Below are 13,168 nucleotides of genomic sequence, written 5' to 3' on the forward strand. Positions count from 1 at the left end.
AAGCTTCCATAGTGTAAAATCTTAGGTTACTTTATTTAAATAAGAAAGTATTACACTTACAGTTAAAACAATAAGAGATTGCAGCATAAACAAGCCGGATGGCTCCGATAGCAGCCCGACACTCCGGGACCTGCGTGAACGTGGTGACGTCAGCACATCGCCCCTGCCCATGCATTTCATCACACCTGACGTCGTCCTGGGGCCTGTTGAATGCCACTATGTGTTGACCCAGGGACAACACATCATTGGACAGGAATTTGAATCGTCTCCCACTCCATCCAAAACCCACGATGGTTATACTTCCTTTCTTGTGTGAAAAAGACTGATGGTGAGTGAGCTCTGAATACAGCCATCGTGAGTTTTGGATGGCGTGGGAGACGATTGTATCTCTGTAGACATTTTTATGATGTCACTGCAGAATGGATTGCGTCTTTGCAAACGTGTTACAGCATAACTGATTTTATTTCTGCAGGTGTGCTTTTGGTGGTGTCAGTTTGGTACTGATTATGTCTGTATGCAGCTACTGGCACAGATGCATCCGCAGCATTTTTCCTGTAATGACGAGGATTATATAAGCCCTGTATTTTCAGAGATGTTGGTTATTATAAGAATTGTCTGCATGGGGAAATCTTTGGGTATTGGAATGTTTATGTGAAGTGAATCAATTTATCCACATATCTTATTTAAATCAGCCACACCTTTTTTACAGCTGTGCATGAGTTAAGCAGCACCGGTACACAGAATTGACGATAAATATTGCTTTTAGATAGAAGTGGTTCCTTATATCAAAAATTTACTATGCTAAGCTTGCAGTCTTCAATTTGACCACAAGGTGCCAGACTTGTGTCATTTTCATATGGCTGTATATGAATAAATTTGCTACAAATAGTGTGTGTGTGGTATGAATGTACTGTGCATTGGGTAAGCAGCACTCCCGTGTGAAAATCCTCAGTCCTCCAGCTTTGAGTGGTGCTACAAGCCCAACCTGAAGCAGCACTCCTGTGTTGAAGAAGGAGATAAATATCACTTTTAAGTATAAATGGTGCTTCATAGTGGATTGCTTTTCAGATGACAGTAAAACAACAGCCAACAGTAAAACAACAGCCAACAGGAGGTGCTATTGCTGCCTCCTGGACGCCTGTTCTTTGTTTTTTTACTTTTAAATTGCTGAATAGCGATTTTACATTGTGGGACCGTGCCACAACTGCAAGCAGATCATAATTTGGTTTGCGCGTGTGACTTCAATGGGCAAATCTGATGAGCGGTTCTGCCTGTCAAACGCTGCACCCTGCTATAAAAATGCAGCAGCTGCGAAGCCCTGTCCAACTGTACTGTGAGAATTTGGGTGGGCAGCCAGGGGGCACAAAATGCATTTTTCCTACATTTTTTTTTTTTGTATGTCAATGAAAAGCAATATCTGCAAAACAATGTACTAAACAATAAGCTTATGTTTTGTTGATTTGAAGTGAGGCTGGGCAGGCATACCAGTCGAGTAGCTACCAAAAAAAATTGGACTCTTTATTTCTGGCAGCACAAACACACATAAATAGTCTTGCAACAGATTCCAACTAAAATCGCAATTTTTGATGTCAGAGTCCCATTTTTGGTAGCTACTTATGTGTTAGAGTAAAGGGATGGAACCCACTTTTTTTTATAATTGTATTTTTATTACATTTTTCAAGTTTTACAAAGAAACATCAGTAATCGTTGACAATAAAACGGAGAGAACCCACAATTTAATATTAACTACTTCAATACTGGGCACTGATAAGGAGGTACTGACCATCATTACTGATGGGCACTGATTGGCATCTGTAAAGGGCACTGACAGGTGTTCACTGATGAGTACTGATTGGCACTTTGATGGGCACTGATTGACTTGGTGTGCACTGATTGGCATTGTGGTGGGCACCTCTGATGGGGGCTGTGCTTGTAATGCGCTGATTATCAGCGCAGACCCCCACTCTGACAGGAGGGCCTCTGATCGTCTCTCCCTGTCAGCACAAACCGAGGAAAAGCCGATTATCTGCACTTCCTGGTTACCGCTGTGATTGGTCACGTGGTAAAGAGGCTACGTCATAGGCTCTTTACTAACGATCAGAGATGAGGTGTGTCAGAGTGACTGGTCTGCACAAGTGGCTTATCATGCTGGATGTCATATGACACCCAGTTAGGATAACGGAACCACATTGCAGGCGTCAATCTGCAATGGGGCGGGCGGGAAGTGGTTAGGCTGTATACATGGGTTTTCACCAAAAAATACATATTACTTACAGGCATAACAATCAACCTAAACTGTGTGTCATTCCATGCCCTCTCTTGCTTGCAGTGATTCTTCCCGTCGACCGTACGCATATATGCGTACTCGGCTTTCCGGGGTTATACCGGGATGATGCCCGCAGCTGCAGGCATCATCCCGTTACCGTTGTTTACAGCGGGCGATTGGCTACCCGTGTATAACAACCGATGCGGCTAAAAGCCGCTCGGCTGTTATACCGGAGGAGCGGGAGGGGACATCCCCCCCCTCCCGCCGCCTCCCGCCGCTGTTACCGGGCCTCCCGTGCGATCGGGAGGCCCGGTGTCCGTTCGGCTGCCGCTGGGGGCGGACTGGAACGAAGCTGCGAGCGGCTTCGTTCCAGCCTTCTTGTTGTAAACGCGGAAGCGACGTCATGACGTCACTTCCCGTTTACTCGGCTGCCAATGGCTCAGAATTTAAAAAAGTACACAGTATTCAGAATCGCCATTTTCGGCGATCTGAATACTTTGAAGTGTAAAGGAGGGATGGGGGGGTCTTTTAGACCCCCCCATCCCTCCATAAAGAGTACCTATCACCACATATTACTGTCACAAGGGATGTTTACATTGCTTGTGACAGCAATAAAAGTAAAAAAAAAAAAAAAATTTTAAAACACAATTTATAAAGTACAATAATAAATAAAATAAAAAAAAAAAAAAAAAAAAAAAACTTTTAAAGTGCCCCTGTCCCCGCGAGCTCGCGCAGCGAAGAAAACGCATACGGAAGTCGTGCCCGCATATGTAAACGGTGTTCAAACCACACATGTGAGGTATCGCCGCGATCGTTAGAGCGAGAGCAATAATTCTAGCCCTAGACCTCCTCTGTAGCTCAAACCTGGTAACCGTAAAAATTTTTTAAAGCGTCGCCTATGGAAATTCAAAGGTACCGTAGTTCGTCGCCATTCCACGAGTGCGTGCAATTATAAAGGGTGACATGTTTGGTATCTATTTACTTGGCGTAACATCATCTTTCACATTATACAAAAAAATTGGGGTAACTTTACTGTTTGGATTTTTTAAAATTCATGAAAGTGTCACTTTTCCAAAAATTTGCGTTTAAAACACCGCTGCACAAATACCGTGTGATAAAAAATATTGCAACAATCGCCATTTTATTCTCTAGATTCTCTGCTAAAAAAATATATATAATGTTTGGGGGTTCTAAGTAATTTTCTAGCAAAAAATACGGATTTTAACTTGTAAACACCAAATTTCAAAAATAGGCTTAGTCATGAAAGGGTTAATTATTGTCCTTAGGATTGTAGAACAATGTTCTTTCATGCACCAGCCCTATCAGCTCTTATGGCTCATCAGCATGGTCTGACCTACTCTCTCCATTTTGTTTGCAGCTTGGTTTGAGCAGATGTTGATGGGAGGCTCATTTTGTTATGCATAAATATAGGCTAAAATGCATGTTCACGATGATTGGCTGAGACATAGCAGCGGGCACCATTGGCTTCTGCTGCTGTCAATCAAGGTCAGTGAGCCAATAGGGAGAGAAAGGGGGTGGGGCTGAGATGCGGTTCTGTGGCTGAATGGACACACAGAGCAGCAGCTTGACTTGAGTGCCCCCATAGCAAGCTGCTTGCTATGGGGGCAGTTGGCAGGAGGGAGGGGCCCAGAGGAAAAGAGGCGTATCTGGGCTGCTTTGTACAAAACCACTGCACAGAGCAGGTAAGTATAACACGATTGATATTTTTAAACAAAAAAAAACCTTTAATATCACTTTAAGGTCATAAAAAGCTTACAGGTGATAGTGTATAGACTCAGAAGTGTTCTATCAGTCAAACTGACACCACACAGATCAAATTTTGTCTGAAATTTGTTCTGTGGGCGGCCCACTACACTGTGCAGATACAGTCACTGTTCAGGTAGTCTCCCAGCCGTGGATGCCAACTGTCAGAATACATTAGCACTGAAGATCCCGCCATCCATGTTGTTTACTGTGGGTGGGGGAATCAAGTGATTTCAAGAAATCTTGACATGTAGGGACAGCTTAACTCTGCTTAACAGCTGTGGTAAACCTCTTGGCTGAGTCCAACACTGCTTTTCATTTTCATTTAAAGAAAATCATCTCTTTATTCCTGAGTTTCTCAACGTTATCTATGACATAATATCAGAGACAAGGGTGCATTACTTTTTTGTGCCTCAAACAAATGAACTCAATCTCATCTTGACAAATGCACAATGATCTAATCGGGTAATAGAAAAGTAAGCTAACCATCCACATGATGGCCACCCTATATTCAACAATATACTGTACAAGAGTTCTATATCTTGAGATATACATGGATTGTATTACATTTCCAAAATCATTTAAGCCAGGGGTGTCCAACCTTTTGACCTTCCTGGGCCACACTGAAAGAAGAGGACTTGTCTTGGACTTGGACCACACATAAAATATACTAACAATAAGGATAGTTGATGAGCAGAAAAAGTCTGGCAGATCACAAGTTAATAATTACGGTTATAGATAAAGTACCTCTCTGAGTAATAAAACTTTTTTTAAATTAAAAAGCGGGCAACATAAAACTAGTGCGATATTTGACACTTTTTTTTGATAAACTAACACATCAATATCTGGTTCGATGGATGTAGCAGCAATTCTCAAGGTGCTCATTGGATATTTTGTTTTTTTTGTGTGCTTCGTCCTTGAAAATAGTTGCTCAAAAATATAGGTGATGCCGAAAACTGGGATATTTTGCTTTGGGAAGATAAAACTTAGAAAAGTCCAGTAAAGAGACAATGTCTTTTTTTATTGGCCGCGTGTGTTCGCCAAGTGTAAGGGCATTTTTACAAAAATAATAAACATTTTTAAGTAACTTTGTTTTGTGCCACATTTATAACCATCTTGGGCTGCAGGTTGGATACCCCTGACTTAAGCCTCGTACACATGATCAGATTGTTGGCCAATAAAGCGTCAGACTTATGTCCGAAGGGCGTGTGCCAGGAACTTGTCTTGCATACAAACGGTATACACAATTGTCAGCCAACAAACACGAACGTAGTGATGTACTACGAGGAATTTCAGCTCTTGAGCACCACCCTTTGGGCACCTTCTGCTAATGTCGTGTTTGGTGAGCATTGATTCTGAGCATGCGTGTTTGTACTTTCAACTTTTGTGTGATGGACTTGTGTACAGACGATAGGAAAATCTAACAACAGACCGTTGTCCACCGAAAATTTACTAGCTTGCCATCCAACATTTGCTGGCGGAAAGTTGGACAACAATTGTCTGATGGAGCGTATTAATGGTCGTATTTTAGGCCAACAGTCTGTCATCACACAATTCCCTGCCGAAAATCCGATCGTGTGTACGAGGCTTTAGACAATTAGGATACATGCACACATGTTTAGGCACGTCAAGCTCTTGGGCATTTATTAATTTAATTGGCCAGATTATTAATTTATTCAGATCATTGCTAATTGATAATGGTAGATCATTGCTACCCTTCACTCCTATAAGACCCAGATACAAGCAACTGAATAATGGTAATCTATTAATGGGTAATAACTGAAAGAAATATAGGGGCAGTACATATAACATACTGTAGCAGCAATCAGTTTAAACATTTTCACCCACACTTTGTAATCATCATGCTAAAACTGTCACAGCTGAATTAGACGCATTTCTGCTTAATCTGGAGCCAGACAGTCTAGAGCAGAAGTCAGCAATCTATTTTAAAGAGCAGGAACATGATGGTATGCTAGAAAAGTAAAAAATTAGATGCCAACTGTATTGATTATGCAAATTACCTGCTTCAGGGGTTCATCCAGCCTTAATAGTAAAGGACAATGATTTCACTATCCTGGTGACTATGGCCAGCCATAGATTTGTGGTCTATATTTTTTACCATTGCCTTCCCTAACAAAATGTCTTCATAACACAGAGCCTAGTTATAACATCTAGAGAAAAGGGATGGGGACACAATGAAAGTTTGGCCATAATAACCAATCTGTCATTCTTTGGGAAAATGAATCAAGGAATCTCATTGCCATGTGATGAAATCTGTTTGTGCTGCTTCTCTTTTTATATAAAAAGCTCAAGTATGGCTTTTTCATGGTAAAAGATGGAGCTTTTTGAAGGTATGTTGTTGCATATGTAGCACCCTGGTGTTTAGGCAGGGTTGCTCTTAAATTTACCTGCCAGGTATAGCTACCTTGGCTTATTGTTGAGGATCAATTCACCCTAATGCCGCGTACACACGGCCGGACTTGCGAACCGTCTAGATTTAGAACATGTTCTATATCTGGATCCATCGGAAATGCTGACAGAAAAAGTCGGTCAGGAAGTCCGGCCGTGTGTATGTGGCATAAGTGTGAAATTGCTGCACTTCTCTCTTTTGCCACTGGGTGGCCGTATACCCGGTGGCATTAGAGAAGACAAGGGCAAAGCAAAGACAGATTAGGAGTATATGGGGTATCTCAGCCAATGGGCAGGGGTTTTCTTAAATACCTTGGCCTGCTGGGAGAACCTATATATTTGGGTGGAGTTAGGCGATCAGGGTTCTGTCCCACCTGGGCGGCTGTCTGGGTGGACGTGTGTTGCATTGCCCAGGCTAGGCCGGAGTTTGGGCCTATCCTGGGCATATCTGGCTGCTAGGCTGTCTGAGGGCCTATCCAGAAGCAAGAGAGCAGCACAGGGTTGGGATTGCGGCTTGCAGTCCAACCAGAAGTGACGGTTCTTCTGGACCATCCACCCAGTATTCTCACCAACCAGGGACGGTGAAGAATCAGGAAACTTCAGCGGGTATCAAGCCAGGGACCCAGCCAGCAGAGGTGACGATTGCAGAGCAACCTTGTGTATCAAGCCAGGGACTGAGCAAGCTAGTGGGGTGAAGCTTGAAAGGTATCTTGAGTGCCAAGCTAGGGACCCAGCAGAAAAGCGCGGGTGATGCTTGAGGAAGATACTACAGTGAAGATTGGAAAAGCTCAAGGGATTCAGTGCCAGTGAATCATCTAGTTGAGAGAGAGAGAGAGAGAGACTGTGAGCTCCTTGGACTGAAGAACTACAAGAAGTGATTGTAGTGGAAGTGAAGGAAATGTTACACTTCTGTTAGAAACTGTTGCCATAGGAGACAGCACTCCTACACATGCAGATGTGGCATCTTGCTGGATGTGGCATCTTTTCCCTGCATGGCTGTCTTCCTGTCGAAGTCTCGTAGGTCTGCCAATTAACACTGCAACTACCTAAGGGTGTCCTGGCCCTAACCATCTCTCCCAATGTTCTGTTTAAGAGAAATAAACTCTATAAAGTGTCTGGCGCCCATGAATCTAACTTGCATTACACCCACTATGCCTTGAACCCACCATATACAGAAGGATGTCAGCTATCTCTGGCCCTGGAGGTTCTCATTAGACTGAAGGATGCCGGGGACCTTGCTACACATATTTTGACATGTCAAGAATGTATTCATATACTAGACTTCAAACAAAAGGTTTCTGAAAGATCTATATAGAGCTTATCAATTAGAAAATCTATTGTAATAAGCTTCTTTTATTACTTGGAATTCTCACTGATATCATGGCTCTTTTATTTATCACTGCTGACAGCCAGTTGATTGGTGACATTCACGTACCCTTGAGGGTTAGCAACATATGGTTTACGTGTTGTGTAAAAATGTACATTGCACCTTATCACAGAACAGCTGAAGCTACTTGGACTTAGTGACAAAGAAAATGACTGAGCCAGAAATAACCTGACAGTTTGATGCTTTTGTGCGACCTGTACTTACAAATCCTTAACAGAGCCTTAGAAAACAACCCCAATAGATTGGAATGTTACTACTAGCTTACTGCAAAAGGTGTTTAAATTATATTTATCAGGCTGTGGGTTTGAATGTGGCATGTGTGGCTTTTCTAAAGTTCATTGCCTGACAATCTTCTTCTTCTTAATAATGTCTGCTACAAAAACGCAAAACAGTCACTGCAGTAGATATTTAAGGCATGTTAGACAAACCTTGTTTTTTTTTTTTTTTTAGATGAACATTAAATGTTCTAAATCTTGAGACAATTCTATGAGGTTAGGTCCACATGCGTTAAATCCATTTTGTCCAGATATCCACATATACAGTATTAGACAAGCCACGGGACTGTAAAATTTGAGGGATGGCACGCTGATCCTTGTATGGTTAACTAATCTCAATTGTTGTAAGGATTAAGCAATAAAAAAGCATTTCTGATTTTCTAAAAGCATACTGAAATGGAATTTACACTTTATCTATACATCCTTCCTGACCAAAGCACTTTTTGCGTTTCGGCACTGCGTTGCTTTAACTGACAATTGCACGGTCATGCGACGTTGTACCCAAACAAAACGGATGTCCTTTTTTTTCCCACAAATAGAGATTTCTTTTGGTGGTATTTGATCACCTCTGCGGTTTTTATTTTTTGCGCTATAAACAAAAAAAAAATTATTTTTTTACTTTTTGCTATAATAAATATCCCCCAAAAATATATAAAAATATATTTTTTTTTCCTCAGTTTAGGCCGATATGTATTCTTCTACATATATTTTTAGTAAAAAAAAAAATTTGCAATAAGCGTATATTGATTGGTTTGTGCAAAGGTTATACCGTCTACAAAATAGGGGATGGATTTATAGCATTTTTATTGTTATTATGTTTTTACTAGTAATGGCGGCGATCTGCGATTTTTATCGTGACAGCGACATTATGGCGGACACGTCGGACAATTTTTACACATTTTTGGAACCAATGGCATTAATACAGCGATCAGTGTGATTAAAAATGCACTGATTACTGTAAAAATGTCACTGGCAGTGAAGGGGTTAACACTAGGGGGCAGTGAAGGGGTTAAGTGTGTCCTAGTTTGTGCTCTAACTGAAGGGGGATGGGGACAGTGCAGGGAAGGTAACAGATCGCTGTTCATACTCTGTATGAACAGACAATCTGTCAGTTCTCCCCTCAGAGAACCAGAAACTGTGTGTTTACACACAGAGTTCTAGGTTCTCCGTCTCTCAGCGGTGATCGAGGGAGCCCGGCGGTGATCGAGACCGCCGGGCACTCGCATCGGATCGGGGGGCAAGCGCGCGCCCCCCTAGTGGCCACAGAGTGAAGCGACGTTACATAACATCGTTTCGCCCAGCCGTGCCAATCTGCCGCAGTATAACTGCGGCGGCTGGTCGGCATGTGGTTAAAGCATGAAAGTTACACTTTAGTAAAAAAAATAGAAATGAAACTTTAAGACCCCTTTCACACTGGGGCGGTTTGCAGGCATTATTGCGCTAAAAATACCGCCTGCAAACCGACCCAAAACAGCCGCTTCTGTTTGTTCAGTGTGAAAGCCCGAGGGCTTTCACACTGAAGCGGTGCGCTGGCAGGAGAAGAAAAAAACTCCTGCAAGCCGCATCTTTGGAGCGGTGAAGGAGCGGTGTATTGACCGCTCCTAAACCGCTCCTGCCCATTGAAATCATAGCGCTATGCGAGCGGTTTTAACCCTTCTTCGGCTGCCAGCGGGGGTTAAAACCGCACCGTTAGCGGCCGAATACAGCCGCAGAAACGACGTTTTACCGCCGACGCCCCCACCGCCCCAGTGTGAAAGGGGCCTTACAGTGATTTTAACCAGGCATTGATTAAGGGCATCAGCTCACCCTAGGGCGGCGGCTAGTACCCCTTTATGAGAGACCCTGCCTCCTGGGTGTGTAATGAGGGTTGGGCCAACCATTTCTGCTATGAATGTTACAGCTGTGGAGGATAGCCAAGGTTGATAGGAAGTGGTAATCTGCTGTGAGCTATTATGTGAGCTACAAGACCTTACCTCCCAACTTTTTGAGATGGGAATGAGGGATACCTATCAGCAAAAGTATGCAGGCATAGGACACACCCTTGCCATGCCCCTTTGAGCCTGGGTTCACACATGTGCGGTGCGAATTGAAGCTCAGGTTTCACTGGGAAGATAAAAATCTTTTGTTCAAAGGTTTCACTGCGTTGTAGCTGCGGATCAGTGAGCAGGAAGAGGGGGAGGGAGGTGTAGTGAGGAGAAGGAGAAAATCCTTGTTCAGAACGCAATGCATCTGCGAATCAGATGCGTTCCCATAGGAGATAATAGGCTTGTAGTTCACACTGCAATGCCCAAAAAACGCACACGTTTTTTGTGCAATGCGCAGTGCGAATGCAACGCACATATGTGAACCAGATACATTCAAATGAATGTATTTTAAAATGTCCTGCGAATTGGATGCGGTTTAAGCCGCATCTAATTCGCATAGGTGTGAACGGGGGCTAAAGGAGAATTGTGCAAAAAAACAAGATCAGTGACAGTTGGGAGCTATGACAAGACTTTGTGAAAAAATACCACTATGGGGTATGTCTGGAGTATGGATTGGAGGAGGACCCATGTCAACCTTATAAAACAGGAAAGGTGGAAGAGCTGGTTGGCAACCTTTGTTGGTTTAAAATGTGAATTGAAAGCAATTTTGTTAATTAATGAGGAGAAGATAGTTGTGTATAATCCGACTGAAGAATACTTTGTACCCTTTTCATACTAGCAGTAAAGCATTCTAAAAAGGTTGATCACATGGACAATCATTTATTTAGAGCCAAATGGAAGGGCACTGGTGGAGAGTGAGCCTTAGGCTACTTGAGTAGCCAAGATGGTGGAGTTCCTCCACATTACAGGTGTTTTGAACCACATCTCACTCTTGTCTCGGGAAGACTAACAAAGGGTGCCCTGAACCAGCATGACCATTGCTGGCAGCCAACCAGGGACGTGATTACACACACTTATGTCTGTAATTGGTGATCTAAAAAGAGAAAGCTTGGTATATCAAAATATCAGTACTATGAAGTTCCTTACAGCTGTCAATCAGGTTCAACCCTACTATGAAAAATTGTATCTGAGGGATTGGAGATAGATAAAGCATAAAAGCAGAGGTGAAACTACAAAGCACAGATTCAGGATGCAGACTTATTTGTCCAACATGTGAGATTCATGAAATTTGGATTCAGAGGTTTACAAGGACTTTAGATTAAGGTAAACTGAGTAGAAATTTCCTTTCATCTGCTTAAATAATTTAATCTTTTTATTGTAAAGACAAGTGAACATATATAGACATACAGTGGGGCAAAAAAGTATTTAGTCAGCCACCAATTGTGCAAGTTCTCCCACTTAAAAAGATGAGAGGCCTGTAATTGTCATCATAGGCATACCTCAACTATGAGAGACAAAATGTGGAAACAAATCCAGACAATCACATTTTCTGATTTTTGAAAGAATTTATTTGCAAATTATGGTAGAAAATAAGTATTTGGTCACCTACAAACAAGGAAGATTTCTGGCTCTCACAGACCTGTATCTTCTTCTTCTTTAAGAGGCTCCTCTGTCCTCCACTCATTACCTGTATTAATGGCACCTGTTTGAACTGGTTATCAATATAAAAGACATCTGTCCACAACTGAATCTACAATAGGCAAGCAGCTTGGTGTGAAGAAATCAACTGTGGGAGCAATAATTAGAAAATGGAAGACATACAAGACCACTGATAATCTCCCTCGATCTGGGGCTCCACGCAAGATCTCACACCGTGGGGTCAAAATGATCACAAGAACGGTGAGCAAAAATCCCAGAACCACATGGGGGGACCTAGTGAATCACCTGCAGAGAGCTGCGACCAGCGTAACAAAGGCTACCATCAGTAACACACTACACCGCCAGGGACTCAGATCCTGCAGTGCCAGACGTGTCCCCCTGCTTAAGCCAGTACATGTCCGGGCCCGTCTGAGGTTTGCTAGAGAGCATTTGAATGATCCAGAAGAGGGCTGGAAGAATGTCATATGGTCAGATGAAACCAAAGTAGAACTGTTTGGTAGAAACACAACTCGTCATGTTTGGAGGAGAGAGAATGCTGAGTTGCAACCAAAAAACACCATACCTACTGTGAAGCATGGGGTTGGCAACATCATGCTTTGGGGCTGTTTCTCTGCAAAGGGAACAGGACGACTGATCCGTGTACATGAAAGAATGAATGGGGCCATGTATCATGAGATTTTGAGTGCAAACCTCCTCCCATCAGCAAGGGCATTGAAGATGAAATGTGGCTGGGTCTTTCAGCATGACAATGATCCCAAACACACTGCCCGGGCAACGAAGGAGTGGCTTCGTAAGAAGCATTTCAAGGTCCTGGAGTGGCCTAGCCAGTCTCCAGATCTCAACCCCATAGAAAACCTTTGGAGGGAGTTGAAAGTCCGTTTTGCCCAGCGACAGCCCCAAAACATCACTGCTCTAGAGGAGATCTGCATGGAGGAATGGGCCAACATTCCAGCAACAGTGTGTGACAACCTTGTGAAGACTTACAGAAAGCATTTGACCTCTGTCATTGCCAACAAAGGATATATAACAAAGTACTGAGATGAACTTTTGATAGTGACTAAATACTTATTTTCCACCATAATTTGCAAATAAATTCTTTCAAAAATCAGACAATGTGATTGTCTGGATTTGTTTCCACATTTTGTCTCTCATAGTTGAGGTATACCAATGATGACAATTACAGGCCTCTCTCATCTTTTTAAGTGGGAGAACTTGCATAATTGGTGGCTGACTAAATACTTTTTGCCCCACTGTAACTGTTTTATAAAAAAAGTAAATAATTTAAAGTGGCTCTCAGCTACTGAGTTGAAAAATGTCCAAAAGCATGAATTTCAAAAGTAGGTGGTTTTATACTTCCCAGTTCAGCTTTCCATTCTTCTGATCTTTGCAAAGAAACAGTCTCTTCACATGTCATCAGGCCCCTATGTCACTATAGGACATGTAGCCGAGAGCGGGCTACAGATATCTGACACTGCAGACTTGCCCTTTATCGTCCTACACTGTCTCTGTATTCCCCTAGTGCTGGGCTCGGATTACATGCATC

This window comes from Aquarana catesbeiana, linkage group LG02 (assembly GCF_042186555.1).
Source record: "Aquarana catesbeiana isolate 2022-GZ linkage group LG02, ASM4218655v1, whole genome shotgun sequence".
NCBI classification, from domain to species: domain Eukaryota; kingdom Metazoa; phylum Chordata; class Amphibia; order Anura; family Ranidae; genus Aquarana; species Aquarana catesbeiana.